At 43.6% G+C, this 26268-nt stretch overlaps 1 long non-coding RNA gene across 1 annotated transcript; it reads right to left on the bottom strand.

The window, feature by feature from the left end:
- Positions 1-264: 264 nt before the first annotated feature.
- Positions 265-20952, bottom strand: LOC117443178 (uncharacterized). The gene is made up of 3 exons (XR_004551628.2): positions 20843-20952; positions 3716-3792; positions 265-341 (listed from the first exon to the last, which is right to left on the bottom strand). It is a non-coding gene; the product is annotated as an uncharacterized lncRNA (long non-coding RNA).
- Positions 20953-26268: the final 5316 nt, after the last annotated feature.

Here is a 26268-nt window from a genome sequence, read left to right as displayed (position 1 = left end):
ATGTGCTCTCCTGAGTCCTGACTCCACAGAACAGAGAGGAGAGTTTCTCCATTAGAGCCGATGCTGCATGGGCAAAAAGCACCCGGTCATTTACCACTGGAGACATTCCTCTCAGATAGCTCTTCAACATGACTGATGCCGTCTGCATCCAATTCATCAGCGCAGGACAATTAACAAGCGCTCTCAATGTGCATGAATCAAACGCTCGTGTCTCATTAAAGCGAGAGGCGATAACTCAGTGAAGTGATATGTGGATCGCCTCACCTCTCCGCGTCGATGCCTCGCCAGCCGGCCGTCTGCATCGAACTCCCTCAGGACGTCTTTCACCTTCAGACGGCAATCTGGGCAGCAGAGACACACACAGAGTATAAGGACACACTGCAGAGATACAGTACACACATCCTTTACTCAAGTAGAAGTACACATATCCTTTACTCAAGTAGAAGTACACACATCCTTTACTCAAGTAGAAGTACACACATCCTTTACTCAAGTAGAAGTACACACATCCTTTACTCAAGTAGAAGTACACACATCCTTTACTCAAGTAGAAGTACACACATCCTTTACTCAAGTAGAAGTACACACATCCTTTACTCAAGTAGAAGTACACACATCCTTTACTCAAGTAGAAGTACACACATCCTTTACTCAAGTAGAAGTACACACATCCTTTACTCAAGTAGAAGTACACACATCCTTTACTCAAGTAGAAGTACACACATCCTTTACTCAAGTAGAAGTACACACATCCTTTACTCAAGTAGAAGTACACACATCCTTTACTCAAGTAGAAGTACACACATCCTTTACTCAAGTAGAAGTACACACATCCTTTACTCAAGTAGAAGTACACACATCCTTTACTCAATTAGAAGTACACACATCCTTTACTCAAGTAGAAGTACACACATCCTTTACTCAAGTAGAAGTACACACATCCTTTACTCAATTAGAAGTACACACATCCTTTACTCAAGTAGAAGTACACATACTCGTGTTTAAAAATACTCTGGTAAAAGTAGAAGTACTGACTAAACTTCTTTACTCAAGTAGAAGTACACACATCCTTTACTCAAGTAGAAGTACACACATCCTTTACTCAAGTAGAAGTACAGACATCCTTTACTCAAGTAGAAGTACACACATCCTTTACTCAAGTAGAAGTACACATAGCCTACTCGTGTTTAAAAATACTCTGGTGAAAGTAGAAGTACTGACTAAACTTCTTTACTCAAGTCAAAGTAAAGAGGGCTTTGAAGTGTACTTAAGTAAAAAGTACCCATAGCTAGCAGCTGCTTTAAAGAGTACCTGACCTCCCTTTATATCAATAGAACAATAATGTCATTGTTAGCTAATGAATGTTTCCATGCTGAACAACGGCAACATGACAACGTTTCCATTGGTCCCTCTTCTTTAGAGAAGACCAGGAAGTGATGGATACACGGATCGTGTTCCAACCAATAGGCACGCAGTGACTACAGTGGAACTTTCTACTACTGCAACACTCCCCACGCCCACACACAGTGTACCTTCGACTGTTACAATGAAGGCTCGATAATCAGCTCACGGCATATAGGTGTAAGCAGGGGTAAAGTGCTATTTCTTTGAGTGGGGAGTGGACCTCACCTCCTCTAGGGGGGTCCTCGCCTCCTCTAGGGGGGTCGGGGGGCATGCTCCCCCGGGAAGATTTGTTTTTTAAATATTGAAGTTAAAAGCATCAATCTGGTGCACTTTGAGAGCAACAAGAAGAGACCTATGGATACCTCTGTCATGCCTCTGCACACGCCACTTTGAGAAACACTGCACCAAAGTAAAGCGTTGTTATTAATATTTATAAGCTAATAGTTTAATAGAAATGTATGCCCTCTGTATGCCCTCAGTTACATTGAAAAGAACTGGCAGATAGTGTTTGTTAAAAGTGCCAGATGTTCTCTCTTCTCTGTCAGCTGTTCTGTTCTCTAATACTTTCAGTGTGAATCTAAACGCCTACTGCCTGAATCTTCTTCATGGTTTTCACTTTCTTTGCTTCATTTGTTCCGTTTTTAATTCAGCAGGTGAACCGATATGTTCATCATAAAGAAGTGTGTGAGCTTCACTGTGTGTGTGAGCGTTTTCTGTCAGCAGCGTTTAGTTGATGCAGCTCTTTTTGGGTATTTAAAATATAAAAACGACAATCTAATCCACACTTTACTCTTTGCTATCCTGCTTCTGTTCACACATCAGATTGGAGTAGATATTGTAAGAAATTAAAATCAATGTTTAATGACGTATTTAAGTTTAAACATACAGTAAGCTTAAAACTGTTTTATTCTGAAAACATTTCCGGTTAGCATTCGTCTGTGGCTAACGTTGTTGCTAACCTTTATTTTGAAAAGCTTTACCGGAAGAAGTCTCCGGATATCAACAGTGACGTTAGCTTCCGGTATTACGTTAGCGATTACAGCCGTTAAAATGCATTAAATAAAAAGTCATGAATGAGTCCATGAGGAGAAAAGTCGTGTGGAGTTATGCAAGAAATACACAACGTCTAAGTCCTCTGTTATAAGCGATATCGGACATTGGAAAAAGGAGGGCGGAACCCCACGTCACAGCCCCCAGAGAGGAGGAGCGAAGGGGAGATGCAAGCAGGAAGAACCAACGAGTCTCGGGCCGTTTCTCAATCGCGAGTACGCTTGCTTGGTAGCACATGTCTTCCGAGTCACTTGCTTCAGAAGCGAGGCAAGAATCCTTCCTGGCATTCGGAAAACGAAGAGTGGAACAGGCTAGCAATCATACGAGAGGCCCCGCCTTACATTTTCCGCCACATATTTGTGGAAATTGGTCCGTGCGCAAAGCATTGTGGGGATTTTAAGGACGCGAAGTCTACCCATGTGCAGCCTCGATATGTCCCCCAACCCAAGGACGCGGCCTCGGGGGAATTCCAAGTATGCTGGATATTGGAACAGTCCTTCGGCGGCACTCGATGACGTAGCATCCTTGAAATATTGGCTTGGAAGCCAGTTTCCTCGAGATTGAGAAGAGGCCTCGGCCTCTTTCCACGGCCGCCAGCTGCGAGACAACATCTGCTTTTGTCTCCCCACTACCTTCTGTTTGTTTCATTACCGCGCTACTAAATTAAAGTAACCAACGAATACATCTAATGATATTATAATTAACACATTCATTCACTGAATCCAGTTCAAAATCAAATCGAATCATGATACAAAAAAAAAAAATCATAAAAAAGCACCCATTTTCCATCACCTACTGTATCCAATATCTCTCAGTATCCCCAAATAATGTCTCAGTTTCCCAAGAAAATGACTTATTATCAAAAGAAAATGACAAAATCAAGACTTTCCCTAACAGGTTATGAGACTTATAACTTAATAAGATCACGATTTAAGAGACGCTGGATTATTATGTGTATTACGAGCATGATTAAATACTTCACTTCCACCGTTCATCACGACATCCCCAACATGTCTGACTCCACCATGATTCATCTGGAGGGAAAACCAAAGCTCCATCTGCACACACGACCTCAGTGTGTGTGTGTGTGTGTGTGTGTGTGTGTGTGTGTGTGTGTGTGTGTGTGTGTGTGTGTGTGTGTGTGTGTGTGTGTGTGTGTGTGTGTGTGTGTGTGTGTGTGTGTGTGTGTGTGTGTGTGTGTGTGTGTGTGTGTGTGTGTGTGTGTGTGTGGAAGTGGAAGGAAAGCTGTGTCTGTACTCACACTCGATGTAGTGCTGGAGCTGGATGAAGTCGACTGGGTTCAGTTCCTTCACCTCTGGGTGTGTGGGGGAGGACATGCTGCCGAAGTGAAAGAAAAGAGGAGGTGGGTGAGTAACACGACGCTTTGTGAAACATAAAAGCACGACTGCGAGCAAAAGATAGCATCTCCCATCTCGCTGTGTGAAGAAAAACCCTCTGAAGTGTGGAGTGAACACATCGAAACGCCGAGAGACGAGAGGAAACAGAACAGAGCAGCGTCTGCACAGAAGCAAACGTTCATTCAGGAGAACATGAGGCATGGTTATATCAGAGGCGAACCGTCAGGGCCTTCAGAGGACACTCACATAACACAAACAGAACAATCTAGTTAATGATATGAACATCATTTTATAAAATGTAAATAAAATGAATAAATGAGAACGGTATCTGTGTTGTTGATCTGAAATATCACCGTGTTACGTTGATGTGTTTGTTCTTCTCGGACCACGCACTACGCATTTCAGTGGTTTTGTGTAAATGCAACCAATCAGATCTTCGTCTGGGTCTCTGGGTAGAACATCCTTCAACCAGGTCCAACACGATACATACACTACGTACTGATATACACCTGAACATCAGCAGGAGAGGACTCTTTAAAGTAGAGACACTACATACTGATATACACCTGAACATCAGCAGGAGAGGACTCTTTAAAGTAGAGACACTACACACTGATATACACCTGAACATCAGCAGGAGAGGACTCTTTAAAGTAGAGACACTACAAACTGATATACACCTGAACATCAGCAGGAGAGGACTCTTTAAAGTAGAGACACGACATACACCTGGACATCAGTAGGAGAGGACTCTTTAAAGTAGAGACACTACATACTGATATACACCTGAACATCAGCAGGAGAGGACTCTTTAAAGTAGAGACACTACATACTGATATACACCTGAACATCAGCAGGAGAGGACTCTTTAAAGTAGAGACACTACAAACTGATATACACCTGAACATCAGCAGGAGAGGACTCTTTAAAGTAGAGACACTACATACTGATCTACACCTGAACATCAGCAGGAGAGGACTCTTTAAAGTAGAGACACTACATACTGATATACACCTGAACATCAGCAGGAGAGGACTCTTTAAAGTAGAGCCACTAAATACAGATATACACCTGAACATCAGCAGGAGAGGACTCTTTAAAGTAGAGACACTACATACTGATATACACCTGAACATCAGCAGGAGAGGACTCTTTAAAGTAGAGACACTACATACTGATATACACCTGGACTCTTTAATTGTGTATTCTTTCAACTCACTCTTATTATTCCGCACACAAATATGTAACGTCTTTGTTCAGAGTGATTCAAAAGCTATTCTCTTTTACTGTCAGACAGCTTTTATGTGTTAAAAAAACCATTTCCTTTCTTTGTGAAACATAAAAGCACGACTGCAAGCAAAAGATAACGTGTCCCATCTCGCTGTGTGAAAAGCTTCTGAGAGGAACACATCGACAACAGGAAGCAGAGGAGCCCATGAAAACATTCAGTTTCTCTTTGTGTGGCCGTAATGCATCATCGTAAAAGCTGTCACGGCTCGCCACGACCATTATGCATCACTGCGGTGGATTTAATTATTTCATCTCTGAAATACAGATTCACTGGCAGGAAACAAATGATTATACTCATCATCAAATCATCTGCAAATGATGTTCTAGAAGATTAATGATTCGGTTTAATTAAAGATGAAATACACAAAGTAAGTCAATGTTTTGTTTGTGTTGGCATGCATCAACATAAGACTGGCATCTCTTATCAGCAAAATACAAACACTTTTTACCCAAAATGAAACGAACGAGCACTGCCTTTACTTTCCTGCTAATCTTTGCATCAATATCCGACTTTAAATAAAGTTATTCTTCTTCTGAATTCATTGCTTTAAATGTCGGGTAGGTAAGTTTGAGAAACCGGCTCGAGATACACTTTGTTATATTCCATGGAATGCTCTTAACATCCCGATAGCAATGAATATCTTAAGTGCTTTGACAATAAATCCATAATACATATCATCTGTGGAAGCCGTGGCGCTGTAAAAAGCACGACCAATCATCTGAGCCGGCTAAAGTAACTGGATGGCCTACCTGCCTGTCAGCCTTCCATCGGGGCACAAACTTATCTCGTGCCCTCATTGGTCATGAGGGCGTTGTGTGTGTTGGGGGAGGGGCTCTGAGAGGAAGTGGCAGATTTTTTCCGGCTATGGCCGTTTCTTAATCGCGAGGATGCTTGCTTGGTAGCACATGTCTTCCGAGTCACTTCCTTCAGAAGCTAGGCAAGAATCCTTCCTGGAAAACGAAGAGTGGAACAGGCTAGCAAGTGTGCGTCACATGAGAGGCCCCGCCTTACATTTTCCGCCACAGATTTGGGGAAATTGGTCCGTGCGCAAAGCATTGTGGGGATTTTAAGGACGCGAAGTCTACCCATGTGCAGCCTCGAAATTTCCCCCAAACCAAGGACGCGGCCTCGGTGGAATTCCAAGTATGCTGGAGATTGGAACAGTCCTTCGGCGGCACTCGATGACGTAGCATGCTTGAAATATTGGCTTGGAAGCCAGTTTCCTCGAGATTGAGAAACGACCTGTGTATTTTCAAATTCTAGCGCGCTCGAGCTGGTTCCTCCAAAAATTACCTACTCCACCTTTAATATACAAACTCCTCTGCTCTGAACTGCAGCTGCAACTTCCAGGATAGCTTTAGAGAAATAAATGTTGTGCACACTGTTAAAATAGTGTCAGCTTCTGGAGTGCAAAGTAAAGTCTTTAAATGTTTTCACAAACAACTCAAATGCTCACTTTATTATGAAACAGGAAAAGCAGCAAATCTCTTCTTGTTTCGTCTGAAAAACCCACAGATGTTCCCTTTATTATACGATACGAAACAAAGAAAAGCTTATTTTAGAGACATTTCAGCAAGAAAAAAATACTATAACAATTAATCAAAATAGGTTGCATTTATGTTTCTGTGGATCTATCAATCATAAACTCTAATAACTGTCTTTATGCGGCATTTATTTTAAATCTCTCAAGTTACTATCCACTAAACTGGGCCAAAAGTCTGGGACAAAGTATGCCAGGCTAAATGAGCCCTTGCTTCTTAAACTCCGGGGCTTATCTGCACCCATTAGGCGTGCATCTGAATCAGAAACCACATCACATAATGTTGGTTTAGTGCAAGACAACAATGTGCAATGAAGTGTTGAAATAAGCAATAATTCCTGCAGAGCGGTCAAAGTGTGCTGTGAAGGGACTTCCCCTGCGACACAAGCAGCGGACCTAAATGTCAGAGCAGCCCGGATTTGAATGCGACAGAGAAAGCAGCGTGCTGGTGCTCTGAAAACCAGTCCTGCAGGTTGCGGATACACATCTGTTCCCAGCACGTGATGTACGCACCCATCAGAAGCAAACAGGAAGGAGATTCCCCGATGAATACGTACAACGCATTCATCGGTAATGGAAAAGTTGCCTCCTGTTTAGATGCATGCCGGTAAAACGTTGCAAAAAGAAACCCAGCGACAGATCGATGAGAAAAGTATATCATGCCTAATGCAGTTGATAATCAATATGTAGAGCAATTAGGTCGCCAGCAGGAACTGTGACCTTTGCAGGCTTCGCTGTGAACACACAGAAAAACACTGTAGAGTCTCTACTTTAAAGAGTCCTCTCCTGCTGATGTGCAGGTGTATATCAGTATGTAGTGTCTCTACTTTAAAGAGTCCTCTCCTGCTGATGTTCAGGTGTATATCAGTATGTAGTGTCTCTACTTTAAAGAGTCCTCTCCTTCTGATGTGCAGGTGTATATCAGTATGTAGTGTCTCTACTTTAAAGAGTCCTCTCCTGCTGATGTTCAGGTGTATATCAGTATGTAGTGTCTCTACTTTAAAGAGTCCTCTCCTGCTGATGTTCAGGTGTATATCAGTATGTAGTGTCTCTACTTTAAAGAGTCCTCTCCTGCTGATGTTCAGGTGTATATCAGTATGTAGTGTCTCTACTTTAAAGAGTCCTCTCCTTCTGATGTGCAGGTGTATATCAGTATGTAGTGTCTCTACTTTAAAGAGTCCTCTCCTTCTGATGTGCAGGTGTATATCAGTATGTAGTGTCTCTACTTTAAAGAGTCCTTTCCTGCTGATGTTCAGGTGTATATCAGTATGTAGTGTCTCTACTTTAAAGAGTCCTCTCCTGCTGATGTTCAGGTGTATATCAGTATGTAGTGTCTCTACTTTAAAGAGTCCTCTCCTGATGATGTTCAGGTGTATATCAGTATGTAGTGTCTCTACTTTAAAGAGTCCTCTCCTGCTGATGTTCAGGTGTATATCAGTATGTAGTGTCTCTACTTTAAAGAGTCCTTTCCTGCTGATGTTCAGGTGTATAGTATGTAGTGTCTCTACTTGAATTAAATGTTTATTTAAATACTCTTATTCATAATATTTTATCTTTAATTTTTTTATTTCAGCAACTTTTTTCCCCCAAGTTGCATAATAAAAAAAAACCTTTTAGAAAACGTTTTTGTTAAGAACAAGCAATACAACAACTCTAGATAATGTAAAATAATGCCCATCATAAGTACCCTTACATAAAGGACTTCGTCTCTCCTGTATTTCGTTTCTCTACGATGAAAGATGGTCTCCGTGACTGGAGGCGTGGGCGGTGTGACAGCTTGCACAAACATTAGCCTGCATGGAGAAAGGTCATCGCTGAGTACCTTGAAATGAGCAGAGTGCTTTATGGCTGGTGACAGTTTTACGTCTTAATTAAACAAGGAAAATGCCAACTGAAGCGTTGTTTCGCTGCGTGAGGTGTTTACAAAGGGAGTTTCTCTTCAGTATTTCAGAAGTCGGCGAGTGTCAGTTGAGAGTCAGAGTTTATGGGGGCGTAGACGGTGCTTTCACTAGCTGTTGTGAGGTTCCACTTTCAAATCAAATCAAGTTTTATTTATATAGCACATTTTTAAAACGATTTTTGGTCGAGCCAAAGTGCTGTACATACAGTAACGATACTTTGCAATAAGGACACTTTAAAATACAACAGCAGAGTTTGTGCATAATATCAGTATGAGAAAGCTGTATCATTTAACGTGAGGGTTTGGATGTTTGGAAGTGGATTAAACCACTACAGTAGATGCAGTTTTTAGAAACAACAGGAGTACCAGCATGCACATTCTAAAGCATAGTTGTTGGCAATTAAAGTCCCTGGCTATATTCATAATATTTGTATTCCATCTTTACCTTTCTGTCAGACAGACCTTAATCTATGCTCTCTTCATAGCCACCAGACTCCATTGACAAAAAGAGTGATTTTATCTTGCAGAACACAAGGGTTGCTAATCTACCGTTGCCTTGATTGTTTACTCAATTTGTGTTGTGGTGTGACCCATGTGTTTTCAAACTAACCCTTTGAAACGACACAAGAACAGAAACGTACTAACAGATGGAGTCAGGCCAGCATCTTGTTATAGAGGTGAAAATATTCAAAATAGGGTCCATTTGAAATTAGTTTTTTTAGATGGTATTGATTGCTATTTCCGGTGTTTCGTGAGAATGCTGGATTTTATTGTCAGACAGCCTCAAATAAACTTTAAATAGTTCATTTCTGTTGTGAACACAATTCAAATGACATTACAGAAACTGTGCTATTTATGTATTCATTCATTGGTAAGAAAACGTTTTCATTCACTGCTTTGTTGACTGGCGAACTAGCTATTCTTTTTGGGATGTTTGCTACCACTCAATTAGTTAATGTAATGTACCACAAATAAGACAATAACTGGCTAGCTTGTTTACAAGTTTGCTAGTCATTTTCTGGAATCAGTATCTAGCATGGTGGAAATTAGTAAGATAGCTGGGTTGCTAGCTAGCTAACTAGCCAGCCGCCAAATTAGTAAAATTCACAAGAGAATGTATAGCCTACCTTTATTTTGTTATTCTATTTTTCTTTTCTACACAAAGGATGCACAGACAAATATTTTAAAGCTATGTTGAAATCAGCCAGAGGAGAGCTAGTTATTGTTAGCTGTTAGTAGCTGTTAGCTGTTAACTGTTAGTTGTTAGCTATTTGCTGTTAGCTTGTAGCTGTTAACTGTTAGCGTGTAGCTGTTAACTGTTAGCTTGTAGCTGTTAACTGTTAGCTTGTAGCTGTTAACTGTTAGCTTGTAGCTGTTAAATGTTAGCTTGTAGCTGTTAAATGTTAGCTTTTAGCTGTTAACTGTTAGATTGATTGTTAGCTGTTTGCTGTTAACTGTTTGTTAACTTCTTTGCTGTTAGCTGTTAACTGGTGGCTGTTTGCTCTTATTAACTGTTAGCTGTTAGCTGTTAGCGGATAGTGGAGCACTTATCCATTGAGTGACTGTGTTAATTCCACCCCTGTCCACTGTAGTACATTTTAGCTTCCTGCTGTGTCTACAGACTGCAGCCACTGTAAGTCATTCACTGTAGAAGTACCTCATACAACCCCACTTCCAAACATCCAAACCCTCCCTTTTGATTTATCCTCACTGCCAGCTGGAGCTGCTGTTCTGCACCATTTATTCTGCACTGATTATGTGGAGGGACATTTTGCACACACAGAATTGCCCCTCAGCTGTCTGTCAGCAAGACGAATCACCCTGGCTCCTGTTAGCTTGACACTTAAATCTCTAATGCATAAACACAGTAAATGTTCCTGTACCGGAACATAAACAGCTCCCTCATCAACCCGGCACCAAGACCCAGGTCTCATGCTCGGTATTAAGTCTTAGCAAGCTTTAGACATTCCTCAAACCACCTGAAATATTCATACTTGTGCCAGGAAAGCTCATTAAGACGCCGTTTTCTAATCTCCACCCCGAGTTGACATTGCGTCTGTAAGTGCCGGGGAAACCTCTTCCTGTTCTGATTCCCTCTCTGCAGCGTGCATGGAAATCATTATCTAATCAGGAAGTGAGGAATTACATTACTCTGAGACATTGCTGACTATAATGATTATACTCAGGGAGAGAAAATAGACATGATGGTGCTGCTCATGACGTAACACACAATGCATATAATTCACAAACAGTTAAAAATACAGGTACAATCAGACAGAATGGAGATGTGTGAAATCATATAAAGCTATCTGAAGCTTGAGAGAGAGAGAGAGAGAGAGAGAGAGAGAGAGAGAGAGAGAGAGAGAGAGAGAGAGAGACTGGAGAATATACGATCTTACTGTACGTCTGAAATTGGAGAGTTCAGAAACAATACTCTGTAAAAAACACCAACTCACCCTGAAACGTATCTAACCCTTACCACTAAATGCTCATACTATTAGTAAAAAGATGTAAGATATGATAAACAGAATAATTAGTTTAGAAGCAATTGAGTGAATTCAGACTTAATCTATTTACAAAATATTCCATATCCATAGGCGTCATTCCCACTGGGGACATGCCCCTACCACTTTGCATTAGGATCACTTGTTTAAAATTTTCTAAAAATAACATGCACAAAGAATTGTACATGCTTTGAGAAGAGAGGTTTATTTGCACAAGAGAACATGTACAATCTGGAGGCCTGTGCACACTTTGGAACGGCAACACGTTTAATATAAGAAGATAACAGGAAAGCAGCTGTTGGGCCCGTTTAGCAGCAACTTAGCATAGTTACTGCCAGTGTTGTAGTCAAGTCACCAATTCACGAGTCCAAGTCACCCTCGAGTCACCACTCTTCGAGTCCAAGTCCGAGTCACCCAAGGAGTGTCCAAGTCGAGTCCGAGTCCGAGTCATCATTACCTGTGTTCGAGTCCGAGTCCAATTCCGAGTCACTTAAGAAGAGTCCAAGTCAAGTCCGAGTCACAAGTCTTCATGTATTAATCTTCGTGGATATTTGTTTTGAAATGTAGCTGCTCCTCTACATTGCTGTTATCCTGTCTATTGAACTGCTGTGAAGCGAGTTTGGCTACAATTCTTGTAATAGGTGCTATACAAATATAAAGCTTATTTCTAATATCCATATTATATATAAATAAACTATATTTAAAATGAGTTACCTTTTAGAGAAGTGATTATATTTGTATGACAATATTTTCCTATGGTAAAGTTTTCGTTTTGCACTTTTATTTTGATAGTAATAAGATCTGGACTCTTATTTTGAAGGAACTTTTACGGATTAAATCAGTTTACCGATAAAGATTTATCCCCAGAAAGCACATGGCTACTTAGCATGCAAAATGACGTCATTCTGCATGTTAAGTATGTGCTTTCGTTATCGGCTGAATCTTTATTTATTGATTAGATCACGTTACTCTGATGATAGTGTTCAAGACAGCCTATATGTCTGAACTCGATCCTTAGAGTAATGTGTTACGGAGCCTTCTCTTCTATATTGTTTCCACATAACGAGCATTTTGCTGCTCTTTTCCAATGTGGAAGCAGAATGTGTGAAAGCATACAGCACGATGCGGGGTGTGTCTGTAGACATCTCTAGACTGGAACAGCGGGGCCCAGTACGTGAACTCGCCATACAGGATAGAGGACATCAGACTCCAGAGAAAATGTGCTCGAGTCCGAGTCCAAGTCGGAGCGTCAATGTACGAGTCGAGTCCGAGTCATCGTGGGGGGGGGGGGGGGGGGGGGGGGAATTCACGAGTCCGAGTCGCGTCAATCAGTGCGCGAGTCCGAGTCGAGTCCCGAAAATCGGCACTCAAGTCCGACTCGAGTCCGAGTCCAGGACTCGAGTACTCCATCTCTCACTAGCTGTCTACAAAAGTACTCCAAGTGTATAATAATAATAGATTTAATTTGTTAGCGCCTTTACAGGTGCTCAAAGACGCTTTACAGATATAGTGAAGAGAAAAGAAAGGAACAACAAATAAATATATAGTTAAAGTCAAATAATACAAAAACAGTCACACATTAAAAGCCAGATTGAAGAGGTGAGTATGTATGTATGTATTGTTTTTCGGGGGAGATTACTGCAGTATTTTTTTCATAAAGGTCACATGTCATGGCCATTTCCACTGATCATAATTCCATTGTTGAGGTCGACTAGAATAGATGTATACTGTGCATTTTTCCAAACTCACATTGGTTTCTCACACAGTGTCTCTGTAAAGTATGTGTATTCACTCTCTCCACTAAACGGCTCGCTGCAGCTCTTGCCCCCCCCCCTCCCTGTGAGCCCAGTGTGCTCCGATTGGTCGGGACCAGTCGGGACGTTGTGAATCGCGCTGAGCTCCATGGAGGTGTGATTTCCTTGTTTAGCGGTACACAGCCAAACTCACCCTGAGCACACACAGTCACAGCCGAAGTAAAAACAATAAGTGTGGCTTGATATTGAGTAAGAAAAAGGTTGATGAACGCTGTGAGGATGGGTCTGCAGAGAGAATTTCGCCGCGATCCCAACTGTCTGTTATCAGCCTGCAGCCAGGGAGGAGAGATCAGCAGAGCTGCCTGCACTGAGTGAGTGAGGAAGGCCGTGGATTGGTCAATTTGGACCAATCAGTGGGGGCTTAACGTAACGGCTCCACGGATTGGTCCATTTCGTTCCGGGGACCACATGGCATCATGATGTACCCGGAAGAATCAAATGGACAGTGACGTATCTCCAACGAGGCGTTTTGGGGAGGTATTTTCTGTGTTAGAGTTGTACTCCCTACATGGTGTACTTTGAGGGTTTTGACTCTGCAGACCGTTTACATGCATAACAACGTTCATAACAACAAGGGGACGGGCGATAACTGGAAAAGCATGACATGTCTCCTTTAAATCTTAAAAAGTGTCCCCACCATGGCCAGACCTACTCACTCTATTTTCACAATATCTCTCACGAAAAATGCAATATTCAATATATGCTCTGTATCTACACAACTCTACAAAGGATGCTCATTTTGACTGCTATTGCTTTATTACTCAACACATTAAACAACACTTATCTAAAACAAGAGTTGTGAGTTTCAGTCTATTTATATTTCCGTTTGATGAGCCAGAAGTGTATTTTTGGATTAAAGAGTTTCAGCAGCAGATGTTTTTTTATTGAGAGTCTTTTAGGCAGAAAAACTAAGCAGTGACTTTTTAAAGGGATTCAGTTCAGACACCCTTTCACAGTCCAACAAACACGACACAAATCACCTGAGTGTTATTTCAGATTTCACTTCTTCTCTCTCCATCAGCAGGAGAGGACTCTTTAAAGTAGAGACACTACACACTGATATACACCTGAACATCAGCAGGAGAGGACTCTTTAAAGTAGAGAGACTACATACTGATATACACCTGAACATCAGCAGGAGAGGACTCTTTAAAGTAGAGACACTACATACTGATATACACCTGAACATCAGCAGGAGAGGACTCTTTAAAGTAGAGACACTACATACTGATATACACCTGAACATCAGCAGGAGAGGACTCTTTAAAGTAGAGACACTACATACTGATATACACCTGAACATCAGCTGGAGAGGACTCTTTAAAGTAGAGACACTACATACTGATATACACCTGAACATCAGCTGGAGAGGACTCTTTAAAGTAGAGACACTACATACTGATATACGCCTGAACATCAGCAGGAGAGGACTCTTTAAAGTAGAGACACTACATACTGATATACACCTGAACATCAGCAGGAGAGGACTCTTTAAAGTAGAGACACTACATACTGATATACACCTGAACATCAGCAGGAGAGGACTCTTTAAAGTAGAGACACTACATACTGATATACGCCTGAACATCAGCAGGAGAGGACTCTTTAAAGTAGAGACACTACATACTGATATACACCTGAACATCAGCAGGAGAGGACTCTTTAAAGTAGAGACACTACATACGGATATACACCTGAACATCAGCAGGAGAGGACTCTTTAAAGTAGAGACACTACATACTGATATACGCCTGAACATCAGCAGGAGAGGACTCTTTAAAGTAGAGACACTACATACTGATATACACCTGAACATCAGCAGGAGAGGACTCTTTAAAGTAGAGACACTACATACTGATATACACCTGAACATCAGCAGGAGAGGACTCTTTAAAGTAGAGACACTACATACTGATATACACCTGAACATCAGCAGGAGAGGACTCTTTAAAGTAGAGACACTACATACTGATATACACCTGAACATCAGCTGGAGAGGACTCTTTAAAGTAGAGACACTACATACTGATATACGCCTGAACATCAGCAGGAGAGGACTCTTTAAAGTAGAGACACTACATACTGATATACACCTGAACATCAGCAGGAGAGGACTCTTTAAAGTAGAGACACTACATACTGATATACACCTGAACATCAGCAGGAGAGGACTCTTTAAAGTAGAGACACTACATACTGATCTACACCTGAACATCAGCAGGAGAGCACTCTTTAAAAAGGAATGGTATGCTCATGACACTCATTTTAAAAAAATTATCATCCGATAAAACAGACCAGTCTCTGCCAGTCTCTCTCTCTTTTTTTTTAATCCGATGACATTATCAGTGATTTTAAACTGATTATATACCGAAATAACATCAACACTGTGGGCGCCGCCATTTCCCGGACATGACGTAATCCATGCGTTTGGTTTTCGAAGACACGTTGATCTCCATGTTATTTACTGTAGTTTCTCTATTCAAATATGCCTCACTGTATCGCGAAATATTGCCATAATTCGGATAGGAACAATCCACGGAATGCTCGGTTCCATCTGTTGCCAAAAGGTAAGCATAAGAAGTACATTCGGAGGCAGTGGCTAGCGAAATGTGGCCGGCCCGAACCGAGAGATTTACAGGCTCATGTATGCAGCGAACATTTCAAATTTCCGGACGACTACTCTGAGAGTATGATCAAACATAACATGGGATTTAAAGAACAACCATTACTCAATGGAGATGCAGTACCATCGGTCTTTCTGGTGTCATCACCGACCAGGACACCAGTTCGGCCAGTAGAGAAATCGCCCTCTGCAAGGGTGAAGCGACGGAGGAGCAGAAGTAGTGCTCGGAGTAAGAATAAGGTATGTTATAGCGCATTTCCATTGCAGCGGCTAGCCCCGTTTTAACGTCCAGGCCAGGACAGTTTTTGGTGGCCTTTCCATATAGCGTAGTACCGACTAGTGTGTATTTCCCCCCAGTTTTTCCGGCCCCATAAAATCGTGATTCTATGGCCAGGGACAACGAAGCTGAGTATGCTAAACTAGAGAGGGAATCATTAGCAAGGGTGGTACTACATGCATACATATAGTATCTTATATCATCTTCCCATTATACACACATGCATTTCCAAACATTTGGACTACCTATGTTGCAAATGGATTATCTTTTCAATTTACACACGGCATCTATTGCACGTCTGTCCGTCCTGGGAGAGGGATCCCTCCTCTGTTGCTCTCCCTGAGGTTTCTCCCATGTTCCCTTTAAACTGGGGTTTTCTCCGGAAGTTTTTCCTTGTACGATGTGAGGGTCTAAGGACAGTGGGTGTCGTATTGTCATACTGATATGTATGGCTGAATTCCCCCATCCAATCTCTTCACATTGGTCAAAACTTGTTCCTCTGCTGACGAGTCCGAACTGAAATACTCCGCCATGTTTCCGTGTGTTGACAAAGTGAACGCATGGATGACGTCACGGCCATCACGTGACTACTGAAAATGGCAAACATGGCGGCGGCCAGACGGAATATACAGGTCTTGATAAAAAAGAGCTATAAAATCATTATTTACCGGGGAATATCGCTGATTTCTTCAGGGTATGGTTTAAACATAACGTTTCACTAAATACTGAAGTTTTGATTAATTATCTAATGAGTGGACCATTCCTTTAAAGTAGAGACACTACATACTGATATACACCTGAACATCAGCAGGAGAGGACTCTTTAAAGTAGAGACACTACATACTGATATACACCTGCACATCAGCAGGAGAGGACTCTTTAAAGTAGAGACACTACATACTGATATACACCTGAACATCAGCAGGAGAGGACTCTTTAAAGTAGATGTACTACATACTGATATACACCTGAACATCAGCAGGAGAGGACTCTTTAAAGTAGAGACACTACATACTGATATACACCTGAACATCAGCAGGAGAGGACTCTTTAAAGTAGATGTACTACATACTGATATCCACCTGAACATCAGCAGGAGAGGACTCTTTAAAGTAGATGTACTACATACTGATATCCACCTGAACATCAGCAGGAGAGGACTCTTTAAAGTAGATGTACTACATACTGATATCCACCTGAACATCAGCAGGAGAGGACTCTTTAAAGTAGATGTACTACATACTGATATACACCTGAACATCAGCAGGAGAGGACTCTTTAAAGTAGATGTACTACATACTGATATACACCTGAACATCAGCAGGAGAGGACTCTTCAAAGTAGAGTATGCTTATGAGTATAGAGGTCATGTTGGGTGCTCTTCCCCTCAGTCTTGTTCTGAAATCTGCTGCTCTGCACCGACAGTCTCTGTGGTTATAACAAACGTCAGAGTTTGTTCTAAAGCAGAGTCTGACGATGTGTTCCTCCTGAAACTGCATCAGCCGACGGAAAGAGTTTCCCTCCATCAGCTGGTGGGAGGGAGGGAGGGAGGGGGGGGGGTAGCAGAGTGTCCCTCACCTCCTCCCCCGCTTCGACCTCCTCTGAAAGCATTCGGCACTGGGCTGTGACTCCCTGCAGGACCACGGGAAAACTCCCTTCCTATAAATGGAGTGCTTGCAGACGAGGTCGCCGTGCACACAGACCTTTGCACAGCCGCGGGGAAAACATGTCTGCATCTCGAGCGGCAGAAACCACCACTTCCCCCTCGGAGTTAACATCGTCACGTCAGTTCACGACGCTGAGCTGTGAGCAGGGGAACGCGACTGCAGAAAACAGCCTGAAATACAGACACTGTGGCACTAACGGGTTTTATTAATTGATTAGTGATCCTTTCAATATCTTTTCTAGATTCATTATGTAACCCATGTCAGACAATCCTCAACATACTGCATCTAAGATGATTAGTAAACCCTAGTCAACTATTTTCATTTGTCATATTAAGCTGATTGTATGAGAAGAAGAAGAATATTTTCTGACTCCAGAAATTAGAATATTTCTCTCAATCTGGAGATTTTCTGCTTTTCTCTGTTCGAAATCCAAATAAAGTGAATATTGGGTTATTTACTGACAGTCCAGTCGTTTGAAGAAGCGAAAGTGTCATGAAATGCAGTTTGGCCTTACTGCTTTCTATCTAAATAAAAGTGACTATCTTTGGACATAGAAACACGGACTCTGAGTTCAACATTTTTCAGTTTAGATGAAACTGTCTTCGGTTCGACAGCTAAAGGAAATACTGAGACAGTCGACGGGGCTTCCCCTTCTCCTCTGAATGCTAATGTCGTACGAAACATGCTCACTCTGCAGGACTTCTACGAACACAGAGTGAATCAGACTGAACCACACGGAGGAAAACAAGGGAAGACTTTCACCACAGCATGAATCACCGCTTCTTGGGAAATGTGGGCGAGGCACGCTGCATCATCGCGGAGTTCAGACCCGAGTTATATAATCGCTGTGGAGGAGGAGAGAAAACCACACACACACACACACACACACACACACACACACACACACACACACACACACACACACACACACACACACACACACACACACACACACACACACACACACACACACACACACACACACACACACACACACACACACACACACACACACACACACACACACACACACACACACACACACACACACACACACACACACACACACACACACACACACACACACACGAAACACGAGTGTGTGACTTCAGGAGAATGTAAGTGTTCGAGCAACAGCACTTTCACACGGAGTTCACTTTTACACAATTGAAAAACACTCAATATGTTGCTTTGGCGATTTCCTGTTATCTGCAACAGGATGAATATCCGCTCAGGATTTCAGGAAGACTAGAGTCTGATTTAGAAAAGTGATACAGGATGTTTTATTTATTTGTGCTTTTTTTAATGCAGTGTTTTGGGGATTATGTAAGGGAGTTATTGGAGGGAGTTGGACTGGAAGGGGGACGTTAGGTGTTCACACTGAACAATCAAAACAGCTGGATCAAACATGACCCACCGTATGTTTGAACAGAGGCACAATAAGAGGATGACGTCTCTCCCTGGGCTCACGCGCTGTCTGGAGAGATCAAGTGAGATTTGACCAAACATTCAATCGAGTCCTGAAGAAAGTCAGACTTCTCCAAATCAGACCTTTTCTGACTTTAAAGAGAAAAGGGTTCTGACTTTAATCTCAGAACCAAACAAAAGAATGTTTTGAGATTAAAGTCAGAATACTGAGAAAGTTGTGTTTCTTATCTGAAAATCAGAATTGTTACTTTCTAAAAACAACTATCGATCTCACTGGTTTTTTCACACGTGGCCCTAATCCTCTTTTGTGATTGGACCACTCCATCCATCACAATATAGACACATATTCTGATCTGTGCTGGAGGAGCTGTGGTCGCGTCCCTCATGTACTCTGGGACTTCTGGAAGGACGTTCAAAGTGGATCAAACCAGGCGATGTTACAGCTGACAGCTTTTATTTCACACGGTCAACATTATTTCAGGCGATCCAAGAGCTCTAGTCCCTATATTGATTTGATTCAATTCATCTAATTTCTATATAATTTATTATTATTTGTTGTCAAGCTAACAATAGAGGCAATGCACGGTCAACTCATTCATGTTGAGGGAAGGGCAGTATGTGAATGATCAGGTTTATCCAAATGAAGATCTATGTCTTATTAATGTCCATGAAAGACATAGTTTCTTTGTACCGTGCATGTAAATCAATAAAGTTCTAAAAGCTCAAATCTGTTGCCATGTGCTTTTTAATGCACGCAGGACGAATGCTAAAAGGAATGATAATGAAGGAAGTGGTGCTTTAATGGAATACGGTCTGTGTGTGGAGAAGTACACACTCGGTATTCATGCCGTGTTCTCTGATCACAGAGCAATCGCCCTGATAACATTCTGCTCTCCTGTAAACATGAACTGCAGCATTGATTATCCGAGCCTCTCCATGCAGGCGAGAAACCAGATAAAAAACCACCAGCTTTTAAAAAAAACCTGCAGCTCAGAAACTGTAAATAAACATAAAAAGTGGTGACGAAGTCAAAGTTAACCACACAACACAAAGAGACTTCCCCGCGGGGGTAGTTGGACCTTGGCACGAGGGCAGGGAGCCACATTCACGCGTTCGCAGTGAAATGAAGTGTAAGTGGAGCTTTGGGTAAACAATGAGCTCCAGCAGCACCGCCACACCGAGCAGGGTTTACCCACAAACCTGCGTGTGCAGCTGGGATAACAAGGTCCCGTCCCGCATGCACCAACAACACATTCAACGGTGTTTAAACTAAGTGTCCTCACACCCTGAATTCTCCAGCTTTGTGATGCAAACATTTCTCTCTTTTCTCAGCCTCTCAAATCTGGACATGTCCTGCTTTTCTCTGTCTTAGATCCAAATCAAGTTAAAATGTGGGGTTTGGACTGACAGAACAAGACATTTAAGATATACGCTTGGGCTTTGAGAAACTGAGATGGACATTTTTCAATATTTTCTGACATGAAGGAAATAATCTATAAAACATGAAATCTAGGGCTGCGGTGAATTAATAATCTGTTAATCCTAAAGTCATTTCTCATGCTTTGGGTTAACAACTAGCTCCAGCAGCAGCAGCCTCGCACTGTGCAGAGTCTACCCGCTAAGTGCTCCACATCCTGCAGTACACTCAGATCAGATCCTGTCCAACACGCACCATGAACGCATGCAATGGGAAGCAGTGAGCTCACAGTCACACCCTGAAACTCCAGCTGTCTGACAGCTGGTTCTGTCCACAGAGGGTTTCCACGCACTGCGCAGGGAAGTGAGTTTTAAAAAGAGAACAGCACCAACATTAAAAAGAGCTGTGAAACACAGGGTCCTGCTGCACGAGCCTAATGCTGCCTCTCTCATTTGACTCTAAAGCTGAAAAACAACCCGAGGAATTCATCCGCGAGCCTCCCTGTGCAGCGTGGATCAATCCGCAGAACTTTACCCACATGATACAGCCCGCAATGTGTGTGTTTTTACCTTGAGTCGCCTGCTGTGAGCTCCTCTGCTGCCGGAGAGAAAGCCTCTCTCTCTCTCTCTCTCACGCGGAGTCCGTTAACTTTAAATGGAGGAGGATCAGCGGGGAGTGAGGAGGGAGGAGGCCGAGCACAGAGGCCCTCTGCCGGCCACGATCCGCCTCTCAGCCCGCAGAGAGGGGCGAGATGCAGCATTATGCAAAATGGGATTATCACACAGGAACACTAGAGAGGAGGAACATTACACTTTTTATCTGAATTATGACAAAATTATGATTTAGTATCTCTATACAATGAATTAATATCTCTTAAAAGTTACTTAAAATCTTAATAAAGGACTTAACATCTCCTTGTAACCACTTAAAATATCATAACAATTACTTGATATCTCAAAATAAAGACTAAGTCACTTAAATTATGATTTAGTATCTCTATGCAATGAATTAATATCCCATAACAATTACTTAATATCTTAATAAATGACTTAAAATCTCCAAATAATCACTTAAATTATCATAAATATTAATTGATATCTCAAAATAAAGATAAATCACTTAAATGATGACTTAGTATCTCCATAAAAGTGACTTAAAATCTTAATAAATGACTTAAAATCTTGTATAACCCCTTCAAATATCATGACAAGTACTACATATCTCAAAAATAAAGACTAAGTCACTTAAATTATGACTTAGTATCTCTATTCAATGAATTAAAATATCATAACAATTACTACAAATCTCAAAATAAAGAGTAAATTACTTAAATTATGACTTAGTATCTCCATGCAATGACTTAATATCCCATAACATGACTTAAAATCTTAATAAAGGGCTTAAAATCTCAGAATAACCACTTAAAATATCATAAAAATATTACGTATCTCATAGAAATGACTTGATCTCTCAAAATAAAGACTAAGTTACTTGAGTTATGACTTAATTTCTTAAGATAAAGACTAAAGATACTAAATATCTCATAAAAATGACCATACATTGACCTAATATCTGACATGACAGACAGGCAGGAGCTCCAACAAGCCGTGTAGGACAGAGAGAGAATACACAGACTATACAGAGACGCTGTGAGAAACCAATGTGAGTTTGGAACATTGAACAATATAAATCTATTCTAGTAAACAATGGAATTATGATCAGTAGAAATGGCCATGACACGGGACCTTTAATGTGAATAAATCCTGCAGCCTCCATCCCATCCCATAATAATGATGTGTGCTTCAGGGCAGCAGTTAATGATTTCACATCCCAGTGATCAACAGACAGGAAACATGAGGAGGAGCAGGGGATTGTGGGTAATTAACCTCCATGCCTGACGTAATTTAAAAAAGACTTTAAGGGAATATTCAATTGTGTTTCTCATAAATGTAACACCTACATTTTACGGGAAATGTAAGGAGAAGGAAGAGGAGGAGGAAGAAGGTTTTTTTTTTTATTTGTTGTTGTTAAATATTATATTCTTGTAAATTAGTGTTCTTTATTGAGCACATGTATGGTTTTATATCAGACTGATACATTTCTGTCTTGAAACGTGTGGGTTACTTCCTTAAGTCAAGTATTTTACTGTTCAATTTTTTTGTAAATTTGACTTCAAAATGTTTTTTTTCGTACAAATGTATGACTTTATAACAGAGTATAATATTCTAAGTATTTCCTTCTTAATTTACAAATTAATTTGTTTTACTCTTAAAGAATATTAATATTTTCTTGTAAAAATATACTTTTAACATTTGTTTTACACAAATGCATTTCTTCCAAGTTTTTTTTTCCAAACATTTTTTGTGGGGGAAACTTCTGAAGCAATGGAGACTCAGAGACACGAGGAGAGCTGGAGCTCTGATGGAGTCAGGACTCAGAGACACGAGGAGAGCTGGAGCTCTGATGGAGTCAGGACTCAGAGACACGAGGAGAGCTGGAGCTCTGATGGAGTCAGGACTCGGAGACACGAGGAGAGCTGGAGCTTTGATGGAGTCAGGACTCAGAGAGACGAGGAGAGCTGGAGCTCTGATGGAGTCAGGACTCAGAGACACACGAGGAGAGCTGGAGCTCTGATGGAGTCAGGACTCAGAGACACGAGGAGAGCTGGAGCTCTGATGGAGTCAGGACTCGGAGACACGAGGAGAGCTGGAGCTCTGATGGAGTCAGGACTCGGAGAGACGAGGAGAGCTGGAGCTCTGATGGAGTCAGGACTCAGAGACACGAGGAGAGCTGGAGCTCTGATGGAGTCAGGACTCGGAGACACGAGGAGAGCTGGAGCTCTGATGGAGTCAGGACTCAGAGACACGAGGAGAGCTGGAGCTCTGATGGAGTCAGGACTCAGAGACACGAGGAGAGCTGGAGCTCTGATGGAGTCAGGACTCAGAGACACGAGGAGAGCTGGAGCTCTGATGGAGTCAGGACTCGGAGACACGAGGAGAGCTGGAGCTTTGATGGAGTCAGGACTCAGAGAGACGAGGAGAGCTGGAGCTCTGATGGAGTCAGGACTCAGAGACACGAGGAGAGCTGGAGCTCTGATGGAGTCAGGACTCGGAGACACGAGGAGAGCTGGAGCTCTGATGGAGTCAGGACTCGGAGAGACGAGGAGAGCTGGAGCTCTGATGGAGTCAGGACTCAGAGACACGAGGAGAGCTGGAGCTCTGATGGAGTCAGGACTCGGAGACACGAGGAGAGCTGGAGCTCTGATGGAGTCAGGACTCAGAGACACGAGGAGAGCTGGAGCTCTGATGGAGTCAGGACTCAGAGACACGAGGAGAGCTGGAGCGCTGATGGAGTCAGGACTCAGAGACACGAGGAGAGCTGGAGCTCTGATGGAGTCAGGACTCAGAGACACGAGGAGAGCTGGAGCTCTGATGGAGTCAGGACTCAGAGACACGAGGAGAGCTGGAGCTCTGATGGAGTCAGGACTCGGAGACACGAGGAGAGCTGGAGCTTTGATGGAGTCAGGACTCAGAGAGACGAGGAGAGCTGGAGCTCAGATGGAGTCAGGACTCAGAGACACGAGGAGAGCTGGAGCTCTGATGGAGTCAGGACTCAGAGACACGAGGAGAGCTGGAGCTCTGATGGAGTCAGGACTCAGAGACACGAGGAGAGCTGGAGCGCTGATGGAGTCAGGACTCGGAGACACGAGGAGAGCTGGAGCTTTGATGGAGTCAGGACTCAGAGAGACGAGGAGAGCTGGAGCTCTGATGGAGTCAGGACTCAGAGACACGAGGAGAGCTGGAGCTCTGATGGAGTCAGGACTCGGAGACACGAGGAGAGCTGGAGCTCTGATGGAGTCAGGACTCGGAGAGACGAGGAGAGCTGGAGCTCTGATGGAGTCAGGACTCAGAGACACGAGGAGAGCTGGAGCTCTGATGGAGTCAGGACTCGGAGAGACGAGGAGAGCTGGAGCTCTGATGGAGTCAGGACTCGGAGAGACGAGGAGAGCTGGAGCTCTGATGGAGTCAGGACTCAGAGACACGAGGAGAGCTGGAGCTCTGATGGAGTCAGGACTCGGAGACACGAGGAGAGCTGGAGCTCTGATGGAGTCAGGACTCAGAGACACGAGGAGAGCTGGAGCTCTGATGGAGTCAGGACTCAGAGACACACGAGGAGAGCTGGAGCTCTGATGGAGTCAGGACTCAGAGACACGAGGAGAGCTGGAGCTCTGATGGAGTCAGGACTCAGAGACACGAGGAGAGCTGGAGCTCTGATGGAGTCAGGACTCAGAGACACGAGGAGAGCTGGAGCTCTGATGGAGTCAGGACTCAGAGACACGAGGAGAGCTGGAGCTCTGATGGAGTCAGGACTCAGAGACACGAGGAGAGCTGGAGCTCAGATGGAGTCAGGACTCAGAGACACGAGGAGAGCTGGAGCTCTGATGGAGTCAGGACTCAGAGAGACGAGGAGAGCTGGAGCTCTGATGGAGTCAGGACTCAGAGACACGAGGAGAGCTGGAGCTCAGATGGAGTCAGGACTCAGAGACACGAGGAGAGCTGGAGCTCTGATGGAGTCAGGACTCAGAGACACGAGGAGAGCTGGAGCTCTGATGGAGTCAGGACTCAGAGACACGAGGAGAGCTGGAGCTCTGATGGAGTCAGGACTCGGAGACACGAGGAGAGCTGGAGCTCAGATGGAGTCAGGACTCGGAGACACGAGGAGAGCTGGAGCTCTGATGGAGTCAGGACTCGGAGAGACGAGGAGAGCTGGAGCTCTGATGGAGTCAGGACTCGGAGAGACGAGGAGAGCTGGAGCTCTGATGGAGTCAGGACTCGGAGAGACGAGGAGAGCTGGAGCTCTGATGGAGTCAGGACTCAGAGACACGAGGAGAGCTGGAGCTCTGATGGAGTCAGGACTCAGAGACACGAGGAGAGCTGGAGCTCTGATGGAGTCAGGACTCAGAGACACGAGGAGAGCTGGAGCTCTGATGGAGTCAGGACTCAGAGACACGAGGAGAGCTGGAGCTCTGATGGAGTCAGGACTCAGAGACACGAGGAGAGCTGGAGCTCTGATGGAGTCAGGACTCAGAGACACGAGGAAAGCTGGAGCTCTGATGGAGTCAGGACTCAGAGACACACGAGGAGAGCTGGAGCTCTGATGGAGTCAGGACTCAGAGAGACGAGGAGAGCTGGAGCTCTGAAGGAGTCAGGACTCAGAGAGACACGAGGAGAGCTGGAGCTCTGATGGAGTCAGGACTCAGAGACACGAGGAGAGCTGGAGCTCTGATGGAGTCAGGACTCAGAGAGACGAGGAGAGCTGGAGCTCTGATGGAGTCAGGACTCGGAGACACGAGGAGAGCTGGAGCTCTGATGGAGTCAGGACTCGGAGACACGAGGAGAGCTGGAGCTCTGATGGAGTCAGGACTCGGAGACACGAGGAGAGCTGGAGCTCTGATGGAGTCAGGACTCGGAGAGACGAGGAGAGCTGGAGCTCTGATGGAGTCAGGACTCGGAGAGACGAGGAGAGCTGGAGCTCTGATGGAGTCAGGACTCGGAGAGACGAGGAGAGCTGGAGCTCTGATGGAGTCAGGACTCGGAGAGACGAGGAGAGCTGGAGCTCTGATGGAGTCAGGACTCGGAGAGACGAGGAGAGCTGGAGCTCTGATGGAGTCAGGACTCGGAGACACGAGGAGAGCTGGAGCTCTGATGGAGTCAGGACTCGGAGACACGAGGAGAGCTGGAGCTCTGATGGAGTCAGGACTCAGAGACACGAGGAGAGCTGGAGCTCTGATGGAGTCAGGACTCAGAGACACGAGGAGAGCTGGAGCTCTGATGGAGTCAGGACTCAGAGACACGAGGAGAGCTGGAGCTCTGATGGAGTCAGGACTCAGAGACACGAGGAGAGCTGGAGCTCTGATGGAGTCAGGACTCAGAGACACGAGGAGAGCTGGAGCTCTGATGGAGTCAGGACTCAGAGACACGAGGAGAGCTGGAGC

Source organism: Pseudochaenichthys georgianus, unplaced genomic scaffold (assembly GCF_902827115.2).
Source record: "Pseudochaenichthys georgianus unplaced genomic scaffold, fPseGeo1.2 scaffold_551_arrow_ctg1, whole genome shotgun sequence".
Lineage (NCBI taxonomy): Eukaryota > Metazoa > Chordata > Actinopteri > Perciformes > Channichthyidae > Pseudochaenichthys > Pseudochaenichthys georgianus.
Note: the sequence above shows the minus strand (reverse complement) of the source record. Positions and strands in the feature narration are given on the sequence as shown.